This window comes from Stegodyphus dumicola, chromosome X1 (genome assembly GCF_044657685.1).
Source record: "Stegodyphus dumicola isolate Sdum_Otavi_A_Nest chromosome X1, ASM4465768v1".
In the NCBI taxonomy this organism is placed as follows: domain Eukaryota; kingdom Metazoa; phylum Arthropoda; class Arachnida; order Araneae; family Eresidae; genus Stegodyphus; species Stegodyphus dumicola.
In genome coordinates, this window is record NC_140780.1 from 192,806 (window position 1) to 210,500 (window position 17,695).

The following is a 17,695-nucleotide window of genomic DNA, read 5'->3' on the forward strand; positions in this document are numbered from 1 at the left end:
TTAGTGATAAAGAATGAAAAAAAAAAAAAAAATTGTGCTAAGTTTAAAGCTTATTTTAAAATAAGTTTCATTTCTCAGCTTGATGTGTAATTAATTTAGTCACCGTTATGGATTTAAGCACCCAGCAAGTATCTGACCTTTGGAGGGTAAGAAAAAGTTTATTTTGAATGTAGTAGTTGATTAAAATTGGCAAAATTGATTCATAGCTGTAATCAGAAAGAAAATAAATATTGGAAATCAAAGGAAAAAACTTGTTTTCCTATTTGGGTAAGAAAATGTTCAACACATTGCAGAAAAATGTGTGTAGCTACTAAACATATTTTCCTGATAAATGAGCAAGAGCAAAAAATTACTTCTTTGTGTTTATTATGAATGTGCGAAATGTGAAAAAATGAACACGTGAAAAAAAATGTGTGTAGCTACTAAACATATTTTCCTGATAAATGAGCAAGAGCAAAAAATTACTTCTTTGTGTTTATTACTATGTGATTTTATGAATTAAGAAATGTGAAATATTATTAAATTACTTCAAACACTACTTTCTACCCTAAATCTGGTTTACTAATTTTAAAGATAATATTTATTACTTTTCAATCCTCTTCAGCTCCAATATGTGTCTCCTACTAACAAGAAATTAGCCACCCCTTTTTACTGCATTGTCTTCTTCATATAAATGCAATTTTATATACTAATTCCAGCTATTACATTATAAAGAATTTAGTCTACGGAAAAGTCACTTCATGTTCTCATTATGCTGCCAGAGTATAACTTTGAAATTTTAAATGAAAAAACTGAGAATGCAAATGTCCTTTTAAAACAAATGCTAACAAAATGCAAAAAAGAAAACTCTATTATAATACAGAAATAAAAAAACTGCAAGTAACTTCTTTTCTTGATATTTTCTGTCACATTGCAAATATTAAGTAAATCTTTCATTTTCTAAAGTATTAATCCTAGAAATGATTTCCAGTTACAGAAGTTTTTAAAATAAGATAGAGAAAGTTATTGAAATAAATTCAATTATGTATATCAAAGAAGTCTATAAATATAAAATCAAATATTGTATATGGTATCGGTAGCACAAAAATTCCAAGTAAAATATTCATTATGCCTAATCATGTATATATGCATGTATGTAGGTGGGTACCTATATATTTATTTAAACACATAAATATGGCTGACAAATTCACAAAAATATTCAAGAATGAATTTTCTGACTTAGATACCATTTCAATGCTTAAATTTTCAAACAAATTTAGGGAGCATTTAAAAGACAAAAATGCTTGTTCGGCAATTAATGGTTCTATATTATAAAATGGTATCATATGTTATGAAATTTGTAGCTTGCCCACTGAATTCTTACATCACATAGAATTCAATAGTAGATTCACATTTAGAATTCTCAATAGTGTGTTAAATGTTGCCATAAATTTTCCTACTTTCTATTGTCATTTCTGAATTCATCATATCAATGCATAGCTTTCTTAACAAAATGACCTGCACAACTATCTTTGTCTTTTTAACTTTATTATTAAGCATCCCTTTCTTTGCACTTACCCCACACAAAATTCAATAACAAAATCACAAAATTTTTAAAAACAGCATATCATTAGGATTCCTGATATAGTATTAAGTGTTGCCAAAATATTTTTTTTAATTCCCTATATCATTTCTTTCAAAATAATACATAACAATAACATTTAGAGGCAGTATCATTTTATTTGAAAAGTAATGTGAACATAAAAGTGGTGCGGAGAAGAATGAGAAGCGAGCACATCTGGCGATAGTAAAAAATTAAAAATAGAAACATCTACATAAACCTACCATCCCAGAGTTCAGTTTTTACTATAAAAATAACCATTTCTCTCATAAAATGAGTCAATGGTTAATAATTTAACTTAAATGGGCAACACAATACCTAACAGAACTTAAAAATACACTCAATTTTCTCACCTCAGAGTATGGCCCAAACCACCAGTTTGTAGGATCAAGTTCCTTGCTCTCAAATCATCCAATAACTCAAATGCATTGATTTCAGAACCATCAATAGAAATGTCATCATCTAATGCAGGCATCTTCAAAGAAACCTGATGGTTGCCACCAACGACTTCCAGTTGATGCCATTCTCAGGAAGAACTATAGGATAAACATGAGCATGAGAATAATTCAGTTCATGTAGTAGATGCCATTGTATGCCTGAGAAATGAGCAAAATAATTGAAAATTTTAAAAAATTAATAAAAAGTGATATAACTAAATATTACTGAAATAGTGAAACCATTTTAATGCATTAAAATATTTTTTGTGCGTATGTGTGTACTTATAAATATTTATGGGGCAAGAAAATAAAAATTCAGCACTAGAAATTGATGGATGATTGTCAATCAAATGGTAACTTTAATGTACATTTTAAATTGCAACAATGTAGTGTTTAGTTAATGAAGCAAAGAGAACTTGAATGATTCTTCTTTTTAGTGGCAACCAAATTGCTGATAAAAAATCTGAAATTTTAACAACTGTTTCTATGCAGTGGTTTTATTGTTATATATAAATACCAGCATTTAGTTACTTTCTTCAAGTGTCTTCTCATAACAATGAAGCAGGAAATGAAATAAGAACTGGATAATAACAAAAGCCTTCATATGCAGAAAAGGTTTCATTCACCTTTTTTGTATATTATATGCACAATGAAGTGCATATGCATATCTACACAATGCTATTCATCCCTAAGGATAAATATCATTATGCAGATATTCTGGTACTGCTGCCTCATTTTTGAACATGTGAAGATATTCCCATAGGATATGCACAAGTGTAAGTTTAGCATCTTGAAGCAATTGCTAAAAATCCTGATCATTTAAGAAGCAATCTTGAATGATCATGATCTTTGTAGTCTCAGCCATAATCATGTGTAGCCAATAACACTAAACCTTAGTTCAGGTGATCACCTAACTACATGAGCAATCCAGACAGGGCGCCTCATTTAGTTGACTCTTTACACCTGATTAGATAAATTGTGACTACTTATTTCTTTGTACAGACTTCAGAAGCCAAAGAACTGTGATAGTACCACATCCAACAGCATGCCACTGTATCAGCATCTGCCTTCTACGAGTTGTAGAACACAATGACTGGTTCATTGATGAATGGAAGCAAGTGGCATGCAGGTATGAGTCTTGATTCCAAATGCATTAAGCTGACTTTAAGGTTAGAAATACGGTACTATCCTTATAAAGCCAAACTTCCAATGTGCCAGTCTGAAAATGGACAAGGTCATGATGATTGTGATGATTCAGTGATGGTTCGAGACAGCTTCCTTGACAATGTTTGGGATCTTTGCTATTTGAACCAACAAGTATGTGAAACTGCTCAAAAGTCACATTTCTTATCACTTTTCTGCTATCTGGATGAAAATAGAGTGCTCCAAAAAGACAATTTCTCTTCTGATGAGCATTTTACAGAATTCTCTTTTCTGAAATGGCCACCAAGAACCCAAACTTATTAAATGATTTGGTATATCTTGAAGGAAGAGGTGTGATCCAATCATCCAACATCACAGTGTTCTTAATTTATTCATGGGAAATCCTAGATGTTTGGCACGGCTTACCCCTGAAACATTTCTGCTGACTTTTTGAAAGTAAGCCTCAGCATGTGATAGACATTGTCAGGGTTAACAGAGAAATAACTTATTACTAATCAAGTATCCGTAATACAGTGACACTTCAGCAGACATGTTATGATTACGTGAATACTATGTATAATATTTTAATAATTATAAATGCATTACTTAATAATTTCTTTAAAGTAAAGGAAGAATGGCATTATGTAAAAATAATGGAATAACTCAAAAACATTTTCAAGCATTTAAATAATATCTCATGTAATATTCAATTTGATAAAACATATTTACCTCCATTTGTAAAAAATTGTAAGTATGCACTGTGGTTCCTAGAAGTTGCACCAATGCATGCCAGATTGTCTCCATATCTTCCAATTCGTACAATAAATCTAATGAATCAAAAAAAAAAAAAAAAAAAGTTTTCCTCTTCTCCAAGTTATCCATATGAACAACTTTACCTGAATGTCTGCTTTTCTCAGTTTTTTGCTCATTTGGTCAAAAACTGTTAAATTTGGCATATTAATGGACAGTAATTCTTTCTTTGATAGAACAGTCAAAAATCTCTAAAATACAATTCATATGAATTTGATCATGTTTAGAATAAATTTTAGTTTATAATTAAAACTAAAGAAATACGTCTTAAGTTTGGCTATAGTATTTCAAGCAAGAAATTATCCAACAATGATGAGATACATTTATATGAATTTGAGATAGATTAACTGTATCACTTGTCAAATTGTTGCCACCAAATATTAGCATCCTGTATAATAAAGAAGGATCTACATGAATTTATGCATGTTTCTTGCATTGTGAAAAAACAACCGTAGAGCAATCAAATACTAAATAATGCAGTCCTCCACCCAAACATGTGCATCTGGAAGTCCAAAATTTGAATTTGTTTTATTATCTATTTCATGTTTTACAAAAATTTAATATATTTTTGGTTAACAGACTCAATGATTTCAAACCAAGCAGTGGCAACACCGTACGAGTTTGGTGTTTGGCTGCTTTTAAATATCTTGCGATTTTGCTGTCAAATTGAATTTAATGTGGTAAAACTGAATACTGATATACAGCTGATATAATAAACTGAGAAAAGACTGAAAAAAATTGAAAAATTGCAGAATGTATTCCTAATATATGTCTTTTATACTGTCTCAACAGTTAAAGCCCATTCTAAAAACAATTTGCTCAAAGTCCAGAAATGAATTTTCTGGTCTTTTATTAATACTTCAAAAATTTAATGTATTTTATGCATTTTGAAATTATAATATGCATTAATATACTATGAAAAACGAAGTTGATGATACGTATAAACAAGCATCATAGCATGATATTTGAATTATACATTTAACTTAGTTATATATTTAATTATACAAATTAAACTACTGCTTATTGTAAAGAAAACTATACAGTCAAAAGTCTTTAATCCGGACTCGTCGGGACTTCGGCGATTCCGGATTATAGATCATCAGTTTAAATCTGGTAAGATGGCATGCAGAAATTATAAAATTAAAAATATGAAACCGTAATTTATAAAATAATGAGCAATTATGATCTAAAGGGTATCGAAATTTACCAAAAAAGAAGCCTAATATTTATTTGTTTACTTTATTAAACATTTCTTTCAACGCGCGGATGCGTAAAGCATACCTTACGCATAGCCGAAATTAGAAAATTGCAACCAGAAAACTATTTGATTTGTATTCATGGTATTTATAATGACGAGGAATTTGATTTAAATCATATCAAAGACGGAGTACATCGAAATTAAATACTACATTTAGTAAGGAATTATAAGCCGAATAAAATAAAAACATCTGCTCTGAAGATAACGATAGTGTTGACAAATAAACTTCCAGTTCATTGCGCGCCGGCCGCGATGTCTCCCCCCCCCCCCGCGCACAGCAGCGTGAAATTGATAAACAGATTTCGGAACGGTTAGATAAACAAAGAATGTGCCTTTATCCATTTTTTGTAGCAATTCGTTTTTTGTTTGATGGACATCGAAACATACTTTCGTTTTCTAGATCCTTTGGGAGCTCCAGCATCAGAAATTCTATTTGACATAATCAAAAGTTCAAGCTTACTTTTAGAAAATTGCTCTTACAGTCTTCAAAAAATAATAAGCCGGATCCAATTCGAAGGTTAAGGAACAACGCAATCATCAACATTAACTGAAATAGATAATTAGATAATTTTAGCTTATAGCGTCCGTTATACCTTAAACGCGAACGCGAAAACGTATTCTGCACTTGCGCAGACGCATATGCGCAGTCGTAAATGTCTTGGGCGCACGAGTAAAACGCCTATGCGCATGCGTCAATGCGGCGCATGCGCAGAAAGATTTTAGCTTTGAGGTCCGGATTATAGATCATTCCGGATTATGGGTGTCCGAATTAACGACTTTTGACTGTATTTAAGGAGGCAAAGAGTTGCATGTGGCTGTTCAGTTTACTGGAGGAAATTTTGATGAATTATAAAATTTCTGACCACACCCCAAATTATGACAAAAACTTAACAGTGCTTTGTATTTTCAGTTTGTTTGTTTAATGGTTTTTATGGGGAAGCACAATATTCTTAAAGTGAAGATGCCTTAATGGAAGACCTTTTAAGGGAAACTGTCTCCCACTCACATTACACAAGGAGAAAAGTAAGAAAATGCCCATGTAGCTAGTTAATTTGGGAGCATCGCATTTTCTGAACTGACGAAAATTTTAACAAACTGAAATGAAATTTCAGAAACATTTCCCTTGCAAAATGCGTAAAAGAAAAATTAATCTTATCCCTTAGACACATTTTTTAGTAACTTTGCTACTCAGTCATTTGAGCAGCTTTCTCATTTTATTGGAATGTTTGTATAATTAATCAAACATTTTATTTTGTGTTATATTCATATTTTACATATTTTTCATTTAAAATTTCATATATTTTTCGGTTTTCCCATGAAAAATGAGTTCAAATCAAAATTCCAAATTGTCTCACATGTTTGAACTCACAATATGATCTCACAAGCTTTTGAGATTATGTTTTAATACTATTTATAATGTCTTTAAAGCTTTAACTATTCTAATTAATGCTGATTGCAATTTATGTATCTAACACAGAAATATCAAATATGAGATTAAACTACAAAGTCAGAATGTAGCCATTTGCCATGTATGTTATGCTTGCTGTTTCATTTCATTTTAAAATAATAATTTAGAGGTATATGCATCAGTGAAATTTTTTTTTATAATTTATCCTATGAAATTTAATTTAATTAAATAACTGCAAATTAAAATGAAAGTACTGTCTTCCAGGAATAGAATTTGAATTTACTGTTGTCTAATCATTTTTTAAAATAGTATGTTGAAGACAGAAATCTCAAGCTAGCTGAATAAACTAATTACTTTTAAAACTTATTAAGGAAGAGAGTTATTTATAAATCCATGCATTTTAGCTTTCTTTAAGTTAATTTGTCTAGATTCTTTTTAAATCAAAATTATATAGAATAACATGTTTAATTTTTCCTCTTCAAGTAAGAACGCGAGTAAAATGCAAATAGAAGAAAACACAAATAGCCTGCTCTGTAGAGGCTAAAAGTTACCGCTGTTAATTAATATGCAAAATTTGGCAAATAGTTGCCAAATATAAGCCAGTTGAAGACATGCAACTTAAGCAAAAGTTAACACTCAAGTAAGACAGGTAGAGATGCAAGATATTTCCTCAATGGAAAGGTATTATTTACTTGCAACCTGCCTCATTTCCCTTTCTGTGTGTGGGGGGAGGGGGAGAAATTTCTGCTCTGAGTATACTAATTTCCCTTTCGGCTAATCTTCCACTGACTGAAAAGACACCAAATCATTCAAAATATCTCACCAATGTTCAGAAAAAATATGTTTTCTGTAATATGCAGAAACCGGTTTATTTGATTATGACAAAGCATGTCTATGTGCATATATCCCAAAACTAAAGAAACAATTAGAAATAAAATTAATCAGTCCATTTTATAAAAAGAGCCATAAAGAAAAAGGTGTTACTTAGTCTTCGGTGTCTGAAAGAGTATTGCTTGGCAGCATTGTTTTACGCCAAGCAGAGTTTGGCTTTAGTGTAACCCTAAAGTTATTTCGTTTTTGCCTTATTAGTATGTATGATTTTTGACTTGATGTGGGAGCATATGGTTGTTCGCTTTTAACTAAGTTACATAGGTAACTATAAGCACATGCGTGTGCTAGTATTCAATAATGTTGTTTTTGTTAAAATAAATTTGTTATTGTTAATATTACAGTCCACTTACTGAAGTTAAGTTTCATTAAATAAGTTGGAGCTATCTTCAGCAGGAACAGCATCTCATAAATCTAAATCAACTGCCACCAGAATTCTTGGGTCTGGACCACAGAAAACAACAGCAGTATCTTCCACAAGAACAGAACACAGGTATGCTATTCTTCCACCTACTACATAATTGCAATATGTTGGATCAAGACTTGCTTCATGGAAACTTTCTTTTAGAAATGTCTAAAATAAAAGAAATAATAATAATAAATATTTCCACCTTAAATATACAATGAAAGACACAGTATTAATAAACATTAATTCCCTTTTGTATACTAAATTTTTTGATGAAGCAAGTTCTAATCAGATTCAGCAAAGCCACACAAATATTTCCACAAAAATAATTATTATGTTATTATTATTTGCGGGTAAACAGCCTCAAATATTTAAATAAAGCATACAACTAAGAGGTCCATGATGAGTAAACCAGGTGTAATTATGAGTGTATGAGGGTAAATTTACGTATAATAATTTTTATCAGTTTTTATTTATTTACGGTGTCATCAATTACGATTTTAAAATAACTGTGTTTGTCTTATTGAATAAAATTCAGGTACACAAATAAATGATTACGACAATGCATGCAAGGATTATCCAGTCCTCGAGGCTTCCTTTTATTTAGCACTTTTATTTAGCACTATTTATTTAGCTTAAATTAAACTCATTCATGTTTGCAACATACAGAGAGAAGTACATGAGGAAAGCAATGAAAATATTCACACAGATAATATTTGAACTGAAATAGAATGAACTGCCAATGTACAATTACTTTATCCACTTGATTTATGACACATAAATAAATTTGTGTTAACAGTTGAATATTCATCCAGAAAGTTGTATTTGTCAGCAATTTTCAAATGTATTTTATTTTTATTGCACGCAAACATTTGGTCATGAACCTCAGTAGTAATTTCTGCTTAATTAATTTATTGCGTTCATACATGTACTGAATTACAAAAGCCCTAATATAATATATTTAAAAGAAACAGTAGACTACATATATAGTTGCTAATTTGTGATGCAATGAAACTTGTTAATAAATGATACCTAAATAAATTTAAAATAAAAAAAAATTCTCATTGATGATGACTAGAAGATTCAGTCAATTTAACAGTACAATTTTGTTCCTACAATCATAATTCTAGACATGGCAAAAGAAAAACTCTGGCACTTAGGAATTTTTATGATGAATGGCTTTCAAAATAGCTTTGTTTATTTATTTAGATTTATTTGCCAATGTATGCAGTAAAAGACTATACATAGGTGAATGAATCTAATAAGGATGCATTTTCTTATATTTAGTAACAAACAAAATACACAAGTTTGTTTTCAATACCTGACAAAATGTAGGCAAAAGCTATTCCATAGTGATTTAAAAAATTGACTGGACAGCTATAGCTACGAAGCATGGACAGTATAGCAACATTTAAAAAAGTTTTCTGAAGTCAATTAACTTCTGTCCCTTTAAAAGTAATCCTCTTCTACATTCATATGTCATTCTAGCATTAGAATCATGCCTGGAATGCCTATGCCAAAAATTATTTAGCCAAAAATTTCATGCTACACAAGAACGTAAATTTAACCAGTTATGATTTAGAAATTTACACTTCTCCTTTTCATTTCCCTATCAGAATGCAAATTAGTTCGAGAAAACTTGAGGATTACAGATTTTAAGACAAAGCCTGTTTCTGCTTCTCGAGGCCACATTTACTAGATTTCACTATCTCAGTAATTTATTATTATATCTATCTCACTATCTCAGATAAGATCACAATCCAAAGTCTCTGGCTTTGGATTGTGACTGCTGACATTTAAATTGTTATGCTGGTGAGAAGTTTGAGCCAACTTCCCATTAAATGAATTGTGCAATATTTGATTACTGGATTAGTTTTAATTTGAATTTGAATGTGACTTTTAAGATAGCTTGCGACAAGTCATTGTTTGACTTTGTTAAACATGAGATGTGCAGTTCAAGGATCTGATTTAATAAAAAGGTTATATTTTAACCATCAGAAGTCTTTGTCAGTATCTTCAGCCAAGCAATAATTCACTTCAAGTCCATTAGGAGTTTGAATATCAGTTTATGCTGTGAAAGAGCATCAAACTCTATACACTGAAGAGAGATTTTTTTCATTCCTACCTTCAAAAAGTGAATACAGCAAGCTACTGTGTATTGTGTAGGTTGTATTTTATGCAACAAAAAGCAAGGAAAAGGTGGGAGCATGAAACCAATGAAAATGTACCTTTAAGCACACTTCATGAAGATTTTATAGGACCGTTACTATAAACAAACAAGAATTGACCCCTGTAGATGCTTTTATAAAGTTTGTCTAGCTGTATCAGTAAAGCTGACATCAGCCCAAGATTCATCTTTGGAGATCCTTTTAGAATAATTACAAACAGAGATACGGCTTTCACCTCAAAGAACTGCCCAGATGATTACTGTGCAAAAGAAAAAAAACCAGTACATATTCTAAACTACAGGCATTCTGTGAGGAAATGGTCAAGCAGAAAGTATCCATTCAACTTTCATTCTAATTCTAGTCTTAGCCAAATTGTCTACTGAAGATCCAATAAAATGACACAAGTATGTTGCAGATGCCCAATGCATGTTAAACAGCCCTAACTGCAGAAGCACTAAGAGATCAGCATTTGTCAGCAATCTGTCAGCAGATCTGTCAGCAAAATATATTTTATTAAAGCAAGCAATTCATACAACAGCAGAATATTACAAAGACTACTTTTTAAGGATACATGTGCCCTCCCCCTCTTATATTCTATGGCTTCTGGAGCCAAACCTCATGCAGACATAAGGAAGAAACAGAAATAAGTGATTATCATTTACAAGAAAATTGTTTTTAACAGCTTATTATTTTTTTCAATTCAGTGTGACCATAACATTAGAAATGTAAAATTATAAAGAGACATAGAAAGGTGAATGCATTTCAGATTTATGATGCCATCTAAACCAATAGTAGAAAAAAAATTAATGAAAATATGTCTTATAAAAAATTACTTTTATTCACCCATTAAATATTAAAACTGCTAATGACGTGATTTTTGGTTCAGCAAAGTTTAAAACTGATTATATTTTATTCATTGTTACCTCAATAACTCCTCCAGCAAAAAAAAAAAAAAAAAAAAAAAAAAAAGATCAGTTGAATTAAAATTTTCTTCTAACAGATTAGCACGATCTGCAGCACTGCTTATGATGGTGTTGTCAATTGCCCAACATACCTTAAAAGTTCTTCTACCACTTACAGATTCTTGATACCACTGAATACAAATATCAGTTGATTTTGCAGAGGCAGGTAAACCCAGTATATGTATTGTTATTTAAACTGCAGGTTAAAATATGAAATAAAATTATGTAGAATAATTACTTCAAATTATTATTAAAACTCTATCTTTTTCATCTTTATACAGTTTCAAGGAATAAACATAACTTCAGGAATAGACCATCCTTAGATATACGAAATACTAATAAAAAAACAAATATTTTAGAAAATCAACGTTTCTTACATTCAAATATTATTTTAGCTACAGTAGCTGAGAACAATGGGGTGCCCATTTGTTCCAAACTAACTGCAGCAGATTTATCTTGAATAATGCTGTTGTGAATATTTGTAAACATCTGAATCCTTTCTGATTACACTTTTTGTTTTTCTGCATTCTTGTGGTGTTCTATTCATTTATTGTTTTTAGGCTGATAATTTTGGGGTTTACTTGATTTAATAATTCATTTCCTTTATTCCTTGGCAGCAATTTTTGCTACCCATTTGGGAATAAGAACTTGTCAACTTGGTGCTTTTATGGGAGATCTGCAAAAACACATTTTCAAAGCCAGGGTTCGTACACATTTCTGCACATGGAAATTAAGTACTTTTAAAGACTTTTAAGGACCATTAATGAAAAAAAATTAAGGACCTATGAACAAATGGGAACTGAATAAATTCAATTAAAAATATTATCTATGCCTGAACTTCACTTTTGTAACACCATCCTATAAATAATATATAGATCCGTAAGTAGGATGCATTATTATTAAGCATAGCTTAATTAACATTATAATTAATAAGTGTGAGAATAAAATTAACTTTATGGAATTTATCAAGTAGCATTAAATATTTTACACTTATAATAATTGGACATATTTGAAAGAAGATAAGTGGCATTTTATTTATGTTTTACAAATAGTTAGCTTTATGTTTTTATTATTATTAATGTTTCATTTTGTAACATACTCACTCAGTCTAGAGATTTAATAAATAGTAAACAGATTTTATGTCAAGGGGCATAGGTTAAAATGAAATCATAATCAGCATGATTCATAACAAAAGACTGGTTGTTGTCATTGCCTAGAAAGAGACCTGCTGATCAAAACAAACCTGAGAGGCCTGATGTAGGCACGGTTGGCAGGTTCTGAAAGTTAGCTGGGCTCCGTCTGACGCAGTTACTGTCATAATTTCATGTAGAGTTTCAGGGGTTGCGACTCAGATAATATACTTTAAGGTTCTAATAAGCCAATAAAGCATCAGAGGTGATAAGTTATTTTTCAGTATTTTAAGTGTCACTAGATGCGAAGAATAAGTTTTACATAAGTTTTTACATTTTTGTGTTTTATGTTGTGATCACGGTAAGGGTTAATGAAAGGCAATAACTTGCTTTAATATGCAGAGATAATTTTTAAAGGTAAGCAGTTAGTTATAAGTAATTAAATTAGGTATTAGATAACCTCAGTCATTATGGATTTACATGGTCACTATTAAATTTTATTTATTTTTTAACAATATTTGTTACAATATTTGTTAAAAAAGGCCCTAGTAAAATCACAATCTCATGAAATTTCACAGTTTAAAATACCTATAATTTATGACATTGATTCTAAAACGATATTAGGATAATTACACATTAAAAGCTACAAAACCATTTATATTTTGTAGCAACAACACTCAACAAAATAGTTATGCATCTTTTTAATTTGAAGCCTTCCCAGACATTTTGAGTAATTTATATCGATTTCCTTCTCTTGAACCATCTTTACTAACAATTATAAATTTGTCTCAATATGCGAAAGAATGTCCTCACTAGTTTCTGCGTGTTTTATCTCCTAACCTGTCAACCTCTCCACAATGTACTTATGAGGGTTTATTTGATCTGGTAAAAGTTAAATAGCCCCCAAACCCCTGACAGTTGTGAAGCAAATTATTGCTGTGTCTGAAAGTAACTACAAAGTCAGACAAAGGTTTAAATAAGCTTCTTATTTAAAAAGAACTTAGACATAGAGGCATGTTCTTATGCTAACAAAATCAACTGCAGCTCGTGGTAATGTAATTAAACAAGAAGAGTCAAATTCAAACTAAAAATATAAACTAGCGGTCAAAGACTATGCAACTTAATTTCATTTAACTCACTCTATCGTTGTAACAAACTCAAATGTCGGCAACGGTAATGCAAAGACAAATAATTACAAATTATGAGAGCTGGCAGGAACTAATGCAGGGAGCAAGTGGAGGTCAGAAACACTCTTGTCTTACATTCCAAAAACCTCAGTTTAAAAACTGTCTAAGTGATTTGCATTCTGGTAAGGAAATAGAAATGGGAAATTAGAGTAAAGGCTGAAATTGTAAACAACTGGGTAAGTTACATAATAATAACTGTACATATCTTTGAAGAATAATTTTCTTTCTCTTTATGTATTCAGTTTATTTCTTCTCCATTTCCTTTTCATTTTAGAATTTTTAGATTTAATTAAAGATTTCTGTTATTCTAAATAAAATAAATACATTTAGAATGTATAAAAAAAGCAGCTAATTTTATTTCTTTAGTAATATGAACATTCAGAAGAAATATGAAATATAGATGATAAGGTTCGGTTACAGAGCTGATGTGGCATAATTTTCAGAATTTATTGACACACCGAGCAACAAAATCTAGAAATGGCAAAACTTTTAGCATTTAGAACAGGCACTGGAAGCAGTATTTAAGATCCACAGAAACTACATCAGGTGAGAAAATGCTTAGTGCCAGCCATGTATATGATGCATTAAGACATATTAGATGAATCTTTTAAATTGTCAGTTTTCAATTTCTTTATTAGTAAAAAACATTTTCTATAATGCCTGTCCATATGATAAGATTAGAAGCATTTCTGATATTCTCCATGCTCATGTCTAATGAGAAGTAGAGAAAATAAAGGAAGATAAAAATGTTAAGAAGATTCTAGTATCAGAAGTAAAACTTTCAACTATAAAACCAATGTTTTCACTTTTCTTCCAGACGTTCTCCATAAAGTAAGAAACTGCGTGTTAATACCATCGAGACATTTTTCATTTTGTCACATTTTTCTGGAATCTTCTGTAATCGTGGGTCTATCAATCTTGCCTTCATATCTTTCTAAACTTTCCAAGCTGCAATGTCTAAAATCCTAAAGCAAAATTACCCCTACCAATTCTGTAACAGCATGACTAATAAAATCATTAATAATTAAAAAATTAAATAATTCACTAATCAATGCTTAAAATAATTACCGTATTTGACGGCATATAAGACACACTTTTTTTCCTAAATTTGGTCTCAAAAAAGTTACCTGCATCTTATCCATGAAGGACACTTTCAATACTGAATGCTATTTTTAGCCCGGATAAAGATCTAGACACACATAACTTTTTCTACATCTACATGTGTGTGGCCTTCTAAATAAGGGTGCGTCTTATATGCCAGTGTGTCTTACATGCCGTCAAATACGGTAAATAGTGCAAGTTAAAATTTAACAAAATACGAAGAGATAAATTAAAATTTAATATGATTTTTAATATAATTTTATTAGTAAAAATAAAATTTTCAAGATGTAATTTCTACTGAAATTTTGCTCAGGTACATAAAAGAAGTGTAGGGCTCCGGGTAGAATTATGATTTAACTGCAAAACTAAGAAGTACCGGAGCTGGGCTCCTGTGGGCTTGGTCGCAAATTAAGCTCTGGAGAAAACTGATGCATATTCTGAGAATTCTGAATATTCTGAGACAATTACATGGGAAAAACTCGATAAATACCATAAAAAATTTTAAAATAGATTTTTAATTAATTACATAGCTATTTTGCTTTTGCTAAGAAATGTTTCAGAAAAGGTGCTTTACAGCATTATACCTTGCTTATTTTTCACATTCAAAAATATTGCATAATAAGTGGCCAAAATGGAACTTTATAATATGACAGCGAAAAATACAAATGCTTTATTTTAATGTTATTTCTTAAATACAATTCCAAAATATTACCATTATTTAAATGAAATTTATCAATGTTACAATGTTCTGAAAAATATCATTGAAAAATTCCCAGATCTCGGAAATAAAAATTTTCTATAGAAACTGATCTTAAAATCGCCAAAATGTTGATAAATCGGCAAATTTAGAACCATTTAATAAAAAAATTCACATCCCCAAAAAGTGAAAAGTTAAGAACTCTTCATTATAAAAAATGAAATAATTTCGAAATGCTTATGTTTCACTTCGTGCTCAGAAACTTGAGTATCCCACTATTTATATTAGAAATAGGAACAAATTATAACCCATGAACCCATTCAAAAGATAACCAAAAGATTATCAGCTCCAAAAATATTCCTCCAAAATATTAATTCACACTCAAAATGGCAGTCATAAAAACAGACAGAAATTTCAGATTAAATTTCAGGACCTTCTCTCGATTTTGGTCGAAATTAAGGACTTTTAAGGACCAAAAATCGATTCAAAAAAACTTAAGGACTTTTAAGGACCATACGAACCCTGAAAGCCAATTCTTTAAGATATTTCAGAGCCCATGTCCACTGTACATAAACACAGATCAGAAAGCCTGAAAGTTCAGTCATGAATCAGCTATGATATTTAGCAGTTAGCTGAATTTTAAGTTAGGGTCCACCCTGACAGGTATTTGAGAAACTTCACAATATATTTTGCATACTAAGAAGGAATACTTAATATCTGCATTTCTTTGAGTAATTTCTAGCTATTGTTGTGTTGTGTGTGCTACTTATTGTGCTTCATAATAAATAATAAATTATTCATTTCTTTCAGCTTATCTGCACTTAGTATTTAAAGAAACATCAATAATCTATAATTCACAAATCAATTATTTCAAATAACCCATGGGCATATTCAGGGGCCATACACAAAGCGAAGAACGAAATGTCTGCATTCGGATCAGACTAACAATAAAATATCAGTTTTTCTGATGTTAAGAGATTTAGTGACCAGCATTTCTATGCAGATTATTACAAAAAATAATGATCAATATTATTATTTCCTAAATGTAGATCTTAGTCGTATAATTGTATAGAATTCATGCTCATTTATATTGGCAGGCTTCAGTATTGGCATATAGCCAATTTGTAATATTATTTGCAAGTGTTAAAAATGAAAAATACTTTAAATTAGTTTTTAACGATTATCAGGTTGTAATTGTAAAGAAATAAAACTTCTTAAAAAAATGGCTTATTAAGAATTAATCAAGTTCAAGTCAAAAAGAGGATCTGATGACATCATGATTATTCATTATCGGAGTTAACCCTTTGTGGTACGGTGTGCCTGGTCTGGGCACATCTAAAAATTTCCTTCTGTAGGCACAGAAAAATTGAATGAAAAATGATTTATAGATTACTCTGAACCTTCTTTATTTAAACTAGATGGCAGAAAACTAAATGAAAAAGGATTTATAGATTAATCTGAACCTTCTTTATTTAAACTAGATGGCAGCCCAACACAAATCAGTCCATATATTTTAGCAATGTTTAGTTTTTAAAACCCCTCATTTTTCAAAAACATCTGGTTGATCTTTGGATTATGGTAACTTAACGACTTTTTGGCGAAAATTTGGCGACCAACCCTGCTACAGCAACCTGCTAGTCATTTTTTTTTTTTGGACGCCATTTTGTTTTCTCAAAGTAAAAGCACTTTCCCCCCCCCTCTCAACATTTGTTCCAACAATCTGCTAGCCGAATTACGCATATGCTCGAACTTTTATGGAACAAAAGTGCTTAATCATGACGAAAATTAGGTGCGAAATTGGGAAAAAGTGCAGAATCGCCCACTGCTTGCAGCGTTTTTAATATTTGCACATACACGATATCCATGTACACGTCGACCTATTTTCACTTAAAAAAACATCCCAGAATTGCACAAAAATGGCATTGCACACACTCTTGACTTTATCCATGTACATTGCTAAAGCCCTAGCTAGTAACCTTTATCGCCTTACCAAAATGTCGCCAAAATACCTGTTACCATATTCCAAAGATTAGCCTTTCCTTCGAAAATGAAAAACCCTCCCATTTTTCAACCAAAGTTTTATCAAGCATTATCATTTATATTTCCTGTAGTAATAATGCTGACTTACTGTGTCCGATTGCATTAAGGCATAGGATTTTAAAATTAATGCCTCAATGAGTTGTAAATACGAATTAAATTCTTTAAAAAATTTTAAAGAATTTAATTCGTAAAATTTTATTGTTTATATGAGAAAATATAAAGAGATGGAAAAAATTGTATGCAAGGAATAAAAACTAAAAGTCTCTGCTAAGTATTCATTCGATAGTAAGCTATTATGAAAATACCTGCATCAGTTTATAGTTTTATCATTAAAAAAAAATTTGTCAAGCCACGTATTAAAGTCTCCAAATTAGATTAATTTAATTAAATATCTGCATTTGATTTTCACTTTTAACTACTGATCGTTGCAATACTTTCACGTGAATCCGCAAGTTATTGC

The 17,695-nt window shown here is 30.6% G+C and overlaps 1 protein-coding gene and 1 long non-coding RNA gene across 7 annotated transcripts in view; one reads left to right on the top strand and one right to left on the bottom strand.

Moving 5' to 3' along the window:
- Window positions 1-17,695, bottom strand: part of LOC118187489 (uncharacterized) — a 43,973-nt gene that overhangs the window by 24,567 nt on the left and 1,711 nt on the right. For 3 of the 6 annotated variants that reach the window (XR_015038663.1, XR_015038661.1, XR_015038662.1), the window contains exons 2-4: window positions 7,898-8,118; window positions 3,910-4,007; window positions 1,954-2,136 (exon numbers count right to left, since the gene is read on the bottom strand). This is a non-coding gene — a long non-coding RNA (uncharacterized LOC118187489). Of the gene's footprint in view, window positions 1-1,953; window positions 2,197-3,909; window positions 4,008-7,897; window positions 8,119-17,695 lie in introns of all 6 variants that reach the window. The other 3 variants (XR_015038665.1, XR_015038664.1, XR_015038666.1) reach the window with 2 other exon arrangements.
- Window positions 13,768-17,695, top strand: part of LOC146993030 (uncharacterized) — a 54,504-nt gene continuing 50,576 nt past the window's right edge. Inside the window, exon 1 of the transcript XR_015038655.1 lies at window positions 13,768-13,943. The gene's annotated coding sequence lies outside the window, so the exon portion shown is untranslated. The remainder of the gene's footprint in view (window positions 13,944-17,695) is intronic.